Source organism: Falco cherrug, chromosome W (assembly GCF_023634085.1).
Source record: "Falco cherrug isolate bFalChe1 chromosome W, bFalChe1.pri, whole genome shotgun sequence".
Taxonomy (NCBI): Eukaryota; Metazoa; Chordata; class Aves; order Falconiformes; family Falconidae; genus Falco; species Falco cherrug.
In genome coordinates, this window is record NC_073719.1 from 560,205 (window position 1) to 576,075 (window position 15,871).

A 15,871-nucleotide genomic window follows, 5' to 3' on the forward strand; every position below is an offset into this window, starting at 1 on the left:
TAGAGACTGAACTAATTTCAAATCTTATTTAATCTAATTTAGATTGACAACATGTCCTTTAGGAAGGACAAAAAAAAAGAACACCACCAGCCTGTTTCTTGTATATTTTCAAGGTGTTTGTTTTGTTTGGGGTCTGTTGGGTTTTTTTTACATATATTTTATTTTATTTTATTGTAGAATCATGTCTCCAGAGATTAGTGAAGCAGCACAGTATTCTGCCTCATTACAGAACTGACATTTGTGCTGTTGCAGTTAGGGTTATGTCAGTGTTTCTATTATAATGTAATTCCTCTGCTTTATTGAATAAAATAGCCTCTTCTTTGGAAATTTTTTACATGAACAATGTGAATTCAGGTTTTGTACCTATACTTGTGACAATAGCTGTGCTATCTTTCCATTGTACAGATTTTGTTTTGAATACACTGCAAATATTTTTCATATTTAGAGAATATTTGTAAGACCTTCGAACTAATACTTTGCAGGCAACATCACCAGTAGCAATGAACTGAGTCTGCTTCGTCCATTTCGGTTGGAAAATTCACCTGTTTGAAAAGATTCATTTTCTTCAGTGCAGTAGAACATAACAGCAGAGCAGCGATGCCTGCAGAGAGAGAGAGAGAGAGAGAGAGAGAGAGAGAGAGAGAGAGTGTGTGTGTGTGTCTCAAAGAAAAAAGCTAACTGTAATTAAAATAGAGTCCTGAAAAGTAAAACAAACTCTGCTGTTCTGTATTCTTAGTGCTGCCCCAAAGCAGTGGCATTTGTTTGGAAAACAGAATGTGATCTGAAAACATGGTGTACCAGGTTCAGGCCTGGTACTCTGAAGTCAGAAGAGTGAATAAGTTACCTAGAATTTAAATGGTGAGGGCTAGACTGTTTCTGGGGTTCTTTTCTTTTCTTTTCTTTTCTTTTCTTTTCTTTTCTTTTCTTTTCTTTTCTTTTCTTTTCTTTTCTTTTCTTTTCTTTTCTTTTCTTTTCTTTTCTTTTCTTTTCTTTTCTTTTCTTTTTTTCCCCTCTGTTTGCTTTTTTTTTTGTAATTTTTTTTTCCTGGTTACAAGACCATTTCTGAAATGTATAGGGTAAGACTCTTCAATAGATATCTGTAGGAACTATCAGACCTCTGTTGCATGTGTGAAGCAATAAACAGTTCCGCTCCAATTTGGAATGTTATATCATAGAATCATAGAATCATTTAGGTTAGAAAAGACCTTGGAGATCATCATGCTCAGGCATTAACCCAGGACTGCCAAGTCCATCACTAAACCATGTCCCTAAGCACCAAGTCTACACATTTTTTAAACACCTCTGTGCGGAATAAAAAGGGAAGTAAATAGATTCTTGGGTTTCTATTTTCTAGATTATGAGAAATTGCCAATTCAGACTCGCTAGCCTCTCACACAACACAATTGCCCCCTTTTTTTAACCCTTTTGAACATATTTAGCATCTTTTCCAAGAAAGTTTGTACTCCAGATATGGAAACATCCATGACAGAGAATCTAGAACTCCTTGTACAGCTTGTTCTGTCTTTCTCATTGCCGAAAATGTTTGCTTTACAATTTAAATTTGAATGATCCCCAGCACTGTTTAGGGCTTTCTTTGCTAAATGACACTGCACTTTACTGGCTAATATTTTTCCCATCAAGGCATGTGCAGACTGCAAAAGTAATTACCCCAGTCTCTCTCTCCCCACTGCACCCCATCCCCAACCCCCATATGCTAGATTTATTGGAATGGTTATAAACTTAGAATTACTCTTCAATTTGGTCAGGGTATAGGCATGCCCTTTAACTCTACTGCTTTAGCTACACACATCTCCACCAAAACAACTCTTCAGAGTATAAGACATTAGATATCTTCATAGTATCAGATGTAATAAAACAAGCAATGTAAGGTATGATTTGTCTCCTTAATCTGTTTTCTAAATCAGAAAGAAATTAATTTCTCTTCAAAATGTCTGCTTCTCTCTATGAATTAAAATGACAGCCAAGGGCACTAGCTCATTTGGACACATATATACTGCAGAAAAGTCCAAACCAGTATAGATTGGTAATGGCACATATCACCCGCTGTTGGCAGAAATAGTCACCATGACTTTTCTTTCACTGTATTTTTCTTTTTTACGCAAAGGCAAAAATGTGGCTTTTTATTCTTTTGTCAAAGTATTTTTCATCAAGAACATAGAGCTCCACAAACATAAGCTTCATTGCCAAAACATCAGTATTTTTTATTGATTTTTGACAAAATATATTTTTATTTGCAAAGCATGATTGGTTTCTCTCGAACATTTTGTATTTTCAGTTTTTGTCAAAAGCATTTTTAAATTAAAGTGTTTTTTTAATTTTATTTTTATATTTTGGAAAGGGACAGGCTACCTTTTAAAGCGAGACAGTTAAAAGACAGGTGGGGGGTGGGGGCTCTTTTAATCACCCTTTTCAAGATGTTTTTGCGAGTCCACTCAAAGGGTCATCCAAGATCCTTCTCCATTCACATTTATCCAGGATGGCTATTTCTTAATTTTTACTAATTTCACATTGTGTTTTACAACTTCTACCATTCTGCCTTTGGCCTATTTCTAACCATGTTAGAACACTGACTTGTAGCTATACGATGACCCAGGAAGAGTCCAGCAACAGAAATGGGATGTGATTCTACCATAAAAATATTGTTTCAGAATGTCTATATGCAAGAAAGATGAATTAAGATTAAATGAGAAGTGCTGGGGCTTTATGTTTTCTAATTTTGAGTGCTACTCTTTATATTTTGGTATTCTTTTTACGCAGTATTTCTGGGTATAATAAAAACATTAGAATGCTTGTGGGAATGTGTGAAAGCAGAAATATCAGGCAAAACTCATTAAAAAATTTGTTATCAATAATTAGACTGGGTAATTTTAAGGATGAAACCTTCATTACCCATAATTTCATGAGATCCTAGTATAACTGTTACTAGTTCTGAAAACACAGAGTCAATTTCTTTTTGGTTTTGAATCCTGTGTGACCTGTGAACTAATCTTTCTTTTTCCTTGAATTGTTGGAGGGGAGGGAAGGGAAGGGAAGGGAAGGGAAGGGAAGGGAAGGGAAGGGAAGGGAAGGGAAGGGAAGGGAAGGGAAGGGAAGGGAAGGGAAGGGAAGGGAAGGGAAGGGAAGGGAAGGGAAGGGAAATTTCCAATTGTTATGGTTCAGAGAAAAACATGAAAAATTGAAAAAAGTGCTAAGCAATTAAAACCTGAATGAACAGAACTATTTAAAAAACTGCATTCATTTTAGAGTTGAATTCATCACAGTGGCTTATGATGCATGACTATAAATGACTAGTATTGGTTAAGTTCTTTTCTCTGTTAATAGAATATCTAGATTATAGTAACTTGAAAACAGAAGCACTTCTGATTATAACTTGACTATATGCTGTGTTGGTTAAGGATCAGTAAAAGTTCAGCACCAGGTAAAGGGCACACACACAAAATACCTGAAATCATTTACAAGTGCAAAGAGAATTATGATGGTAATGAGGGCTAAAAATTGGATTCACAAGTTTACAGAGTACACCAAACTGAACAAAATTGTCAGCATAACATTTGAATTACTTTTTTGATAAGCTTGGCTATTTACAAATCATCAGACAATTACATCTTCCAAAAACTATTTAATATCAATTCACTCTGCCTTTTCAACAGTGCACTTGACTAATTCCAAATAAATTGAAAAAAATTACCTTGCAGATTGCAAGAAAATGACCAAAAACAATTGCTACAGTTTTAAATTGCGTATCGTTAAACTAACTCTACATAATAGTTTTCATTTGCATTATCTTCCCTGCTCCAACCGTTAACTATTTCACAGAAAGACATAAATGCTTGGGTGTGATTAGTCTGATACACTGAAAGGACTGTGTTTACCCCTGAATTATCTGTGTACTTTGCCAATTTAATAATGCCATTGCATAATGAAAGTATTGAAAAAACTACATTTCATCTTTTCCTCTATCCAGCTATTATTATCACTACTTGTGCAACCCTAGAAGTTGTCTGTAAGAAGAGTAATTTGTGGAGATTAACGCTGAATATACAAGGGTATGTTTTTGCCCTAAAAGAGGGACCCTGGATCCCTTAAGCATGAGAAGGCCAGTTTCAAGAACAAGCTGTTACCACAGAGGCAGCCAGTGTCTGAGTCTTAATCTACAAATGCTGGGAAATGTAAGGTTCGGTGTCCATGCTTTTAGCAGATTGTCCACTGGTCAAAAGACACCCAAAGAAGCCTTGTGGAGGTGAGGTTGATCTCACAGGTTAAAATATTCCAGACAGAAGTTCCTACACTTCAAGCGTCTTTCATGTCAGTGAAGAAGCCATTGATGATCTTATTTCAGTTGCCCACGGGTAGATGTCTGGCATTGCTAGAAGCATCCCAGGTATGAAGGGCTGACCAAGCAGCTGACAGATCATCTGTAACTGCTTTGACAGCTACAACAGGTGTCGTGGTTTAACCCCAGCTGGCAATCAAGCACTGCAGAACCGCTCACTCACTCCCCCTCACCCAGGGGTATGGGGAGGAAAATTAGAAAGAAACATGAAACTCCGGGGTTGAGATAAGAGCAATTTAATAGGCAAAGCAAAAGCCACACATGCAAGCAAAGCAGGGAATTCATTCACCTCTTCCCATGGGCAGCAGGTGTTCGGCCATCCCCAGGACAGCTGGGCTTCATCATGTGTCACGGTTACTTGGGAAGACAAACGCCATAATGCCATATGCCCCCCCCTTCCTTCTTCTTCCCCCAGCTTATATACTCAGCATGATGTCCTATGGTATGGAATACCTCTTTGGCTAGCTTGGGTCACCTGCCCTGGCTGTGTCCCCTCCCAGTTCCCTGTGCCCCTCCAGCCCTCTCGCTGGCAGGGCCCAAGGAAAAGTCCTTGATTTAGTATAAACATCACCCAGCAACAACTAAAAACATCAGTGTCCTATCAACATTGTCCTCACATCAGAGCCAAAACACAGCACTGTACTAACTACTAAGGAGAAAATTAACTCCATCCCAGTTGAAACCAGGACACAGGGGAGCTGTGATTTCCTGGACTGGCAGCTGAGGACAGACAGACACCCCATCATCTCTGTAGTTGGACAAAACACCTGCCTGTGCACAGCTAAATCAAGCCCAGCCGAGTCAATGAATGCTGAAAAGCTATTCTTGCTAAACATATGTGAACTTTAGGATAAACTGGATAGTTCTCATGGATATGATCTATATGTCTAAACATGGATATTTGATGTAATTTTAGACACCCCAGTGGGTCTTGCCCTGCTTCTAGCTGGTTTCCCAGAAGGTTATAGAACTCCTGCATCATCTTTTTCAGCATCATATGCTGGTCTTCCTTGAAATCAGCCCCCGTTTTTATGGTCTGGATGAACACATATTCTAACAATTCAGCATTGTAAATGGTATTTGCACTTCGCTGCAGTTGAACAACTACAGTTGCTTCAGCTTAGGTTTACATTAAAGGAATAATTTAGACTAAGTAAAGATGTATTAACAGTCTGTACTTTAAATAAAAAAAATAGAAAAAAAACCACTGCAGACATTTTCAGTTTTAGTGCAAATGTAATTAATTTGATTTACTATAGCTTTAGGCCACCAACTCCACCTAAGCCTCCAATGAATTACTAAAAAAGGAGAGGTGGAGAGTCAGAGGCAGCCGAGGGAGTGAAGTGTGTGGGAAAAACACTGACACACTTACCCAAACAGTGCAGTAGCATTGGGTGAGAATTTCATAAAAAGGACTCAGCAGGGTTTATCACTTGCATTTCTATTTTTCTTCTTATTTGAGTGCTTAGAGCTCCTTGATACTCTTTGTAGTGCGTTTGCATGGCGAGGTTTTGGTAGTGGGGTGCTGCAGGGGTGGTTTCTGTGAGAAGCTACCAGAAGCTTCCCCGTGTCCGATGGAGCCAAGGCCAGCGGCTCCGAGAGGGACCCACCGCTGGCCAAGGCCGAGCCCGTCAGCGACGGTGGTGGCGCCTCTGGGGTGACGCGTTTCATCGGGGGGAAAGTTGCTGCCCAGCAGCGCCTGCAGCGGGAGAGAGGAGCGGGGCTGTGTGAGAGCAGCAGCGCCGCAGCCCCCGGGCCAGGGCAGGGGGAGGCCGGGAGGCTCCAGGCGCCGCAGCAGCGGCTCCCCCAGCCCGCGGGGCGGCCCCCGGCGGGGCGGGCCGTGCCCCCAGCCCGCGGAGCTCCCGGGGGAGCAGCTCCTCCCCCGCAGCCCGGGCAGGGCCCCCCCCGGGGCAGGGGGTGCCCGCAGGGGGCTGTGGCCCCGCGGGGAGAGGAGCCCGGGCCGGGGCAAGGCCGGTGCCCCCACGGGGGGCCGGGCCGGGGCGGGCAGGGTGTGAGGAGCCCCGGCCCTGAGCGGGGGCAGCAGCGGCGACAGCGTGTGCGGGGCTGAGCCCGGCCCGGCCCGGCGCTGCTGGGGGGAGGGCTAAGGGGGGGTGGGGAAAGGGAAGGGGAGAGGTGTTTTAAGGTCTAGTTTTTATTTCTCCTTACCCTATTCTGGTTTGATTGGTAATAAATCAAGCTAATTTCCCGAAGCCGAGTCTGTTTTGCCTGTGATGGTAATTGCTGAGTGATCCCTCCCTACCCAGGATCCCCTCATCACATCCCCTCCCCTGGCCCAGCTGAGGAGGGCAGGGGCAGAGTGGCTGGGTAGGCACCTGGCATCCAGCCGGGGTCAGCCCATCATACTCTTAAAAAAACCCTGGACTTTATTCCAGATAAAGTCTATATAGGATACTTCCAGAATAATGCTCAGTGATAAAAAAAAGGAATTTATGTTCTGGGAGAAGGAGATGAAATACAAAAGTACACCGCCTGAAATGCTACTAACTGGCAAATGTTAATATAAAACCATTTCATTATACCTCTTCATACTCTTCCTTTCCTAATAGACACAACACTGATCCAGCCTAAAATCTTGCAGTCCTTACTATGTAAACTATCCCTTTCTCACAGACAGAAAGGGCAGAAGGCACTATTTCAGAAGTCCTTTCAGGTTTTATTCCTCTTAGTCTTAATTAAATCTTTTCTCCCACTGCAGGACAGCAATAGTTATCTCATAGTTAACCAGTAATGAATAACTGCTACTGGTTAATGAGTAATCATTACCTCAGCTGAAGCCAACGGGAGCCTGGGGTTTCCTGAAGCAGGCCCCCTTCCATTTGCATGCTGCAGGGTAACATCCCTCTCTATTTGGCCCAGAGACTTAGCTTGCTGCCTACCTTATCAGCCTCTGTGGTAGCATGGGGTATTTGATAAGACTGTGTCACATAGCACTCAAACTCCATAATCGTCTCTGAGCCACAGGAGCTTAAAAACGGAGTGTGAAGTCATCTTTCAAGTTTGAATGCACAAGTAAGCAAAGACAGTAATTAAACATAAATTGGTATTTTAGTTTTAATTCAGCTGCAAAGAGCAGAATCTCGCCTTCAAATTTAATTAACAGCCTTCCCCTCAGCCCCCTCCCACATACACAGCCAACCATCTATCAACAGGGAGCTATATTCTCCTTCCTCGCAACTCCACTGAAATCACGGTGGAGAATTTGGTGGTACAGCAGTTTACAGAGTGCTGTTGAGAACCCTGTCATAAAAAGGAAGCACATAACTTTAAGCTGAGATTCTCTTCTACTGTTAAGAAATACCAGGGGTTTTTTTTTTATTATTTTTTTTTACTTACTAAGGATTGCTGTGCCCTGCCTCACACTAGATGAATCTTTCTTATCCACTGATTTGGCCTTCATTCTGTCCCTGTTTAGAACATTGCAAAGCAAAACAACAATAAAAAAAGCCTTTTAGATCTTACTATTCAAAGGTGCTGTATCTGCATTTTTTTCTCCTTGAGATTGGTCTAGAATATTACAAGCAGATTCTTATAGACAAGATTGCCAAGTACCTGTCAGAGATGATTAGTGGGAAAGAATGGAAAACTTCCTCTATTGACACCATGGGATAGGGCCGAGGAGGAATGCAGCAAAGCTGGGGAAAAAAAATATATTTACTCTTCAAGTCAGGGGCTATGGACCTTCCTTTGACCCACCTCCTTTTCTGTGTGGAGTTCAGACCAGTTCTTTAGGCTGTTGAAGACTTGTAAAAAGATGGGTTTAAGACTTTTTGTCAAACTGAGGTCAGCCACAAGTGTCAGCAGATGCAGTAAATGTTGCCTGAGAAATGGAATAAGTCTGCAGGAGTGTTCCCAATGGTAACAGTGGTGGAGCAGGTGAAATAATGGGTATAGATGGGAAGGTGGTGACAGGACATGCCTTAGCCATCTCCTTCTTATTCTCTGTTCCTTTTGTAATATTGGCACATGGCAATCATGGATTGTCTGTTGTCATGCAAATGGCCCACCTGTCCCCCAAACTACCTTTTTCCCCTTCAGTACTCAGAATTAGTGTTCACTGTGCTCCCTTCTTGCAACTCGCTGTTGAAGAGATACTGGGAAGTTCATAGAATCATAGAACCACATAGGTTGGAAAAGACCTCTAAGGTCATTAACCCAGGACTGCCAAGTCCATCCCTAAACCACATCTCTAAAGCACCACATCTACATGTTTTTTACACACCTCTAGGGATGGTGATTCCACCACCTCCCTGGGCAGCCTGTTCCAGGCCTTGACATTTTCAGTGAAGAAATTTTTCCTAATATCCAATCTAAACCTCCCCTGGCACAACTTGAGGCTATTTCCTCTTGTCATATTGCTTGTTATCTGGGAGAAGAGACCAACTCCCACCTGCCTACAACCTCCTTTTGGGTAGTTGTAGAGAGCATTAAGGTCCTCCCTGAGTCTTCTCTTCTCCAGACTAAACAACCCCGGTTCCCTCAGCCACTCCTCACCAGATGTGCTCCAGACCCTTCACCAGCCTTGTTGCCCTTCTCTGGACACACTACAGCACCTCTACATCCCTTCTGAAGTGAGGGGCCCACAATTGAACACAAGATTCAAGGTGCAGCCTCACCAGTGCTGAGTACAGGGGGACGATCTCTTCTCTAGTCCTGCTGGCCACACTGTTTCTGATACAAGCCAGGATGCTGTTGGCCTTCTTAGCCACCTGGCTTTCCAGTCACTCTTCCCCAAGCCTGTAGCATTACATGGGGTTGTAGTTACCTGAGGGCAGGACCCAGAATTGAGCCTTGTTGAATGTCATACAATTGGCCTCAGCCCATCAGTCCACCCAGTCCAGATCCTTGTGCAGAGCCTTCCAGCCCTCCAGCACATCAACACTCACCCCCAACTTGGTGTTGCCTGCAAACTTACTGAGACTGCACTCAATCCCCTCATCCAGATCATTGATAAAGATACTAAACAGGACTGGCCCCAGCACTGAGCCCTGGGGAACACCGCCTGTGATCAGCTCCCAGCTAGATATAACTCCATTTACTACCACTCTTTGGACTTCAGAGAATAACTGAATGCTAGTGGATAATATATATCCACAGGATTTCCCAAGGAAATCCAAGAAAGCAATGCCTAAAATTTAAATTAGCCCGTTTGAATTATCTGGGTTTGAAAGATCAGCTGCATAGCCATGTTCAGCACAGATGTACATTCAAGCTGTATAAGTCTGCAAAAAAGTGCATATTGGGATTCTGGAGAAGAACTGGTTACATCTGGGCTACTACAAGTCCAAGCTCTCCCTTGCCTGCTAAATATTATGCAACAAAAAACTTGAGGAAGATATGAGCTTTAAAGGAAATTATACGGCAGCTGTTTATTGCAGGGTTTCGGTTACCATCTTCCTGAATTCTAATAACTAACCATTGTCAGAAGCAAGGTGCTGAAATAAACAGGCCAATGGTCTGGTCCATTCTGCTAATCCTTGCTTTTGGATGTACCAATTATAGTGAGTTGAGACTAGCAGTAAAATTAATTAGAGGAAGAAAGGTATTAACTTGTGCTGCAAAATTAGGTAAATTAAGCTCCCCCTCACACCCACCCACACATAGGTACAGCTTTGCTAATTAATTACTGAGGAAGGCACCTGATATTATTACCTATATATGCAGTGTATGTTTTCAACTCTGGGGAGGAATTGAGTAACTTTTTTGTTCTTGAAGGCAGTACTAAAACTTATATTAAAAATGAAGGAATTGAATTCTGCAAAAGCATGGCACAGAAATTTTGGACTAAATCCTCCAAAGTGTTGTGTCTACATAAACCTAACAGCCTACAAGCTGGGCCTAGCTGAAATTGCTGGCATTTCCCTGACTGTAGTGTATTTTCCAACTACTTTTATCAAACACGAAGGCTCAGGACGGCTTGCTCTGAAAAGCTGTTCACTTTCCTCCTGTTAAGAGCTCTGATATATACCAGGCTGCCAAAACCTGCTAAAGTCATGAGAGTGCCTTTCAAGATGGAAGAAGGTTTGAGTTTGTTTTGGTTTTGCTCATTGGTTTTTAGTTTGGTTTTTTTTAAACAGTCTGTTGCTTGCAATCCTCACCCAGACTGAAAAAATTCTAGTGACAGCCCTCCTCGCTGTCTAAACCATTGAGTAAAGATTAAATGGGAAAGGGCTGTCCCCAATATTTTCTTTTAATGGATGAGGTCCATTAGGAATCAGTCTTCAGAAGAGTGATCAGATTGGATCCCAGCAATAATTACTACCTTACTTATTGTATTGGTATCCTATGTAATCAATAGAGAGAAACAGGCATTTTAAAAAGCAGATGCTACTGTAGGTTATTTGAGATTAGCTACCCCTAGCTCACAGCCCCTCAAAGAAAGCTCGCCCATTAATGCAAGTGCAGCTTTCTGAGTTTATGTATCAGTGAGTTCTGATATATACAGCTTTCTGAATTTAGAGGTGTTGCTTCAAACAACAAGGAAATATTAGTATAAGGTATGATTATAAAAATATTTATTATAAAAAGTATTCCATACACAAAAATCTATTAAATGTTCATGGCATTGTGAAAGGTTATAAGGGATACCAATAAAAGCGTGCATGCAATATTCCTAAATGTATGCCATCAAATAATCAAAGATCTAATCAATGTCAGACACTATGTTAAATGCAGTCTTATATTACCCTTCCTTTTATTATTTTTATTTGTACTGTTATGTTCTGAACATAAGTTTGAGAAGTTTATAAACATATTTATATGACTGTATTAAGATAATTTCTTTCTCATCGAGGTCTGTAGCTAACATGGAGACATTCAACAGAATCTTGTTTAACTGACACTAGGTAAATATAAATAGCTTTCTAATAATTATAATACGTTGAATAGCAAGAGGAGCATATTAGAAGTGAAACAATATTGCTAGCCTAATTGAGTAGTGGAAGTAAGTTAACAGTCCAATAATGCAATATAAATTAAAATGCCATGAAATCATAATAATATAATGAGTCTAAATAAGATTCAATGACAGTAATATTTCAGATAAAAAGCTTCTTTAAGATAGTTCTGTCTAAAATTACACATACAAAACTGCATTAAAGCAACATTATTAAGGTTGCAAAGTCAAGCACTCAATTTAGGGAATGCTCGAATTAAGTTTGCCCGCGCAACATTAATTTGGCACCCTTGTGTGGGGGCATTATGGCACAGTCTTTAATTACATGATCACATGCTATTTTTTCCACAGGGTGCCTGCCACCTTCAGCTAATTAAGGTTCACAGGAAAACTTAATTTTCACATTCTCTAATTTCTGCAGGCTTGACTTTGCAACCTTAATGATATTAGTTTAACATAGGGGTTTGCTTTTGTAGCTGTGTGTGAGAGATAAAGAGAGACAGAGGAAGGGTGAAGGGGCAAATGTGCATGTGTATCCCTAAGTTAAGAAAACAAACATTTTAATGGTGATAGCCATCCCATGGTTTCCTACTGACAGCCAGCTAGATCTTTGGCAAAGATGGAAATACAAAGTTAAGCTCGGAATTTAAGCTTATTGTCCTCAAAGCAGTGCTACTGAGGAAAATAAGTCAGGGGTAACAAAAATGGGCTGTCATCTGCCTTTGGCTGTGGAGGATGCATATTTTTGATTACTTTGCATCAGTATCGACTGGCTTGCTAGAAATGGTTAAATTCAATATTCTTGGGTTTTTTCTTAGGTTTTAGAACAAAATATGAACTGGACTGTTCTAGACCCATTCACCCTTCCCTGGTCCAGTTTCTTTTCTCTGAGGTCTCTTAAGTTCTTCAAGTCTCTTCTCATGTCAGTATTAATATACTGTAAGACTATTCTTGATCTCCTTACAAGTTTAACAGTTTGAATCCCTGAAGTACCAATACATCTAATTTTTCTATACCTTACATTCTGACATCTCTTCTTTATCTTCTCTGATTTTAACATCTTTGCTAAAAATTTGCTACTGCAACAGGGTGGAGCATTCCAGCACAACCCTCACACCTGGTAGTTACAGCATACTCTGACTGCTTGTTCACAAGCTTTTCACACTGGCATCTTTAGTAAGAGCTTCTGTTTGAGGTCTTGGGGCTGGATCTTCCCCCTTCTGTAAATATGCCCTTGTTTCTTCTTCACATTTTATATGTGTATCTGTAATTGTTCTTCTGTATGTCAGTATGCATATGCATGTCATATATATGTATTTGGCCTTTTGTCTGATATATATATTGAAAGTATACATGCATCTAAAAATATGTGGACAAACCTTACATTTGACCACCGTAAAATACATCTCATTTGATGCATTTGTGGGATGCTACGTAAGATTTTAGATTTCAGGTACGTCCAGCCCCCTGGCTAGATTAATTTACTGACAAACATAAGCAGAATGAAATTACACTGGTGAAGTTTATGATCTCTGCATACTTCAGGTTGTCGCTGAGGATGACTGTGCACAGTAGAGGTGTGTGATATTAGGCTGTGCTGTGGACCCTGTTAAGGAGTTTACAGATTTCTTCCAGCTCATTGTGCAGTCTGCAGATGCATTTGGTTCTGCATGATCCCAAAGTCACCTTTTCATGCTTTCACCATCTGTATTTGGACAAAAGAGTTTGGGAACAGTTCTGGTGAAGCTACGTTTTTTCAGCCGATATAAGGTCTAGGAATACCCTGCAGTCATATAAATAGGTATTTGAAGCATAAGTTAGCTTTAAGTTAACAAACTCCAGAACTGACTGCAATAGTGCTCAGCACAGCTGAAACTTGAATGTGGACTATTTTTCCATGTCTATATTCAGATACAAAGTGGACTTAAGAGCTTGCATGTGTTTGGTGCTGGGACACTTGCACAGCATACAGCATCTAAGCTGCTATCTCTTATATTTCTATAAAAAGCATCAGTCATTTTATAAACTCCAGCAACTTATGAAGTTTGACTTGAGCATTTGGGGAAATGGGAACGGGAAAACCAGTGTGACATATTCAGGCATCCTGCAGTCACCTGAAGATGGGTGAACATTTTTAGGGAAATAAGCTCTAGCATCCTTTAGTACTACAGCATGGATCACATGGTGGTCTTGTACAGTGGCTGTTTATTCAGATAAACCCAGGGTAAATAAATACACACATACACAAACACTCACTTTATTTTACATTTTTTTATTACTGTACCTCATTATTTCAAGTGGAAACTTGAGACTGGTCCTCCAGGTTCTCCCTAACCTGTCAGATTAGAATACATGTGGTCAGGTTAAGGTCTTGTTAACTTGTGTGTATGGGTGTGCATGCATTTCTCAGAGGCAAAAAACCAAATCATTTTCCTTGTTATGTATATTAACGAAAGGAATGACAGTTATTGCAGAAGCTCAGGAGCTGTTTCATTTTCTTTTTAAGTGAATCAAATTGGTGACGCTACCAATATTTTCTAGACTGGTTTGTTTCACTTCTCAGATATCCTTTTGATTTTTTCCCTTGTTTATTTTTTAAAAAAAGATGATGAACGCCTACTCCTTCAGTAGCAAGGTTCATGTTGCTCTGTACAGCTGGAGGAAGTGACCTGTGGCCTTTCACCAACAACAAATTTCTCTCCTTGTCTGGAAGGACCTATTTCTTTTGGGATGACAAATGCAGTTGTATGCTACCACATTTCCCACTTTTTTTTGTTTTTTTCTTCCCCAGATGGTACATTCTAAACAGTACATTACAGGATGTGCCAAACATTAGCTATGGAAATGGTTGAATCTGAGGTTTTATGGTTTAGCACAGAAAAAAGTCACATCAGCTAACCCAACATGCAGTGTCCATTTATGGAAATTACTGCTAAACCTTCATGTAGCTATGCCTAATTATTATTTTTTTAATTATTTATGAGGTTCTTTTTCCAGCTCTTATACCACCTACTTAACACCTGAGGCTTTTTGCACCAACAAAATGAACTGCCTTTAGTACCTGAAAGAAATTATGATTGCTAATGTACTCCTGTTCTGTATGTGGTGCTAAATACTCTTTTACAAGAATGATGAGCCAGGTAAAGGATGAAGTTCAGAAGCAAAGGGCAGAAATTCCCTGGCACATCTTTTTCTAAGCACCAAATAAAAGGAGGGATGTAAGAAGAGTTTCAGCATTGCTTGGTTTTGCTTTTATTTGGCTGTGAGACCAAATGGGACACTTGTAATGAGGACTCCTCATCTTGACATGTAGAGTCCATATAGAAAATATGAGCAGGAAAACAACAGGGAAAATTTGTAGCCAGATGTGACTTATTCTGCATAATACTGTCCATACCAAAATGTTTGCTCCTATGCTATCGTAGATTGCCTTTAGCTAAAGCTGCTAGTGCACTGAAAAGGGAAAGGTGCTATCTTTTAAAGTATGTTTTTAGTACTTTGGAATCACCTCAATACCTTTTATGTCTATGACATCCTATTCTAGCAACAAGACCAACTTCCTTCTGAAATTATGTAATTTCTTTGGTGATTAAACATGTTAAGACAATTATTGAAAAAAATCTCCTTGCATTAGATGGGAGAAAAGATGAATAGTCCTGCTGTGAAGAATGAAGTGAGAGGACACCTTGAGTTTAATAAATCTAAGGGGTATGTATGATCCTTAGACATATATTTATTATATGCCAAATTAATGGTAGCCCATTCACGCAGTCTGTATTTCAGAAGAGGTTCTACGCTTAATCTACTAATAATAACCATTGCCTTTGAAATGGCCTACCACCTGAATTTGTGGATTAATTAATTTTAGATCCAGACACTGCGAACTATGGCCAGACAAGATTATGGTCTACACTACAATGGATGTTTTTCAGATACATCCTAATTTTTTAAGAACTCTGTGCAAGATGCCTTTCTTTCCCCTTCTACAGTAAGAAAAGGCAGTACCTGTGAAATTATCCAGCCATCTAAGGAAAGTTTCAGGACTTTGTTGTTTCAGGCAGGGAAAACAAAAAAAAAAAAAGGGGGGGGGAGGGCAATGGATAAGAAAAGTACATTTTTTAGTCTGCTGATTAGATTATGAGACTAGTAGTCTTTAGACAAATTTATATATAATCAGCAGTATTTTTGCCGACTTTGTAGATTTCCTAACTGTAAAATGAAAAGAAAACTAGGTCCACTGCTTTTTCCAGATTAACACTTTAAACAAGAAGGAGTTACTATGGGTAACTAAGTCATAGTAGTAATGAAAAAGAAATTAGTATACAAAATTCCTTGATGGACTAAGGAAGGGCCATGCTTCAAGACATCGAACAGAGCTGAAATGAAACCTTTTCATACCTGTGAAGGGCAAAAACATCATTGCTGGTGCTGGAATAGCTCTAAGGAAGCTATGGCCTCTGGAGAAGGAGTGGGCTGATCTGAAAAAAAAAATAATGCCAGTGTGTTCTGTTATTGCCTGGAGGCCAGTGTGTTCTGTTAATGCCTGGAGGATCAAAACACAGAGGTACAGCTAGGTCAGCTGGTGCTCAAATTAACCTCTATGA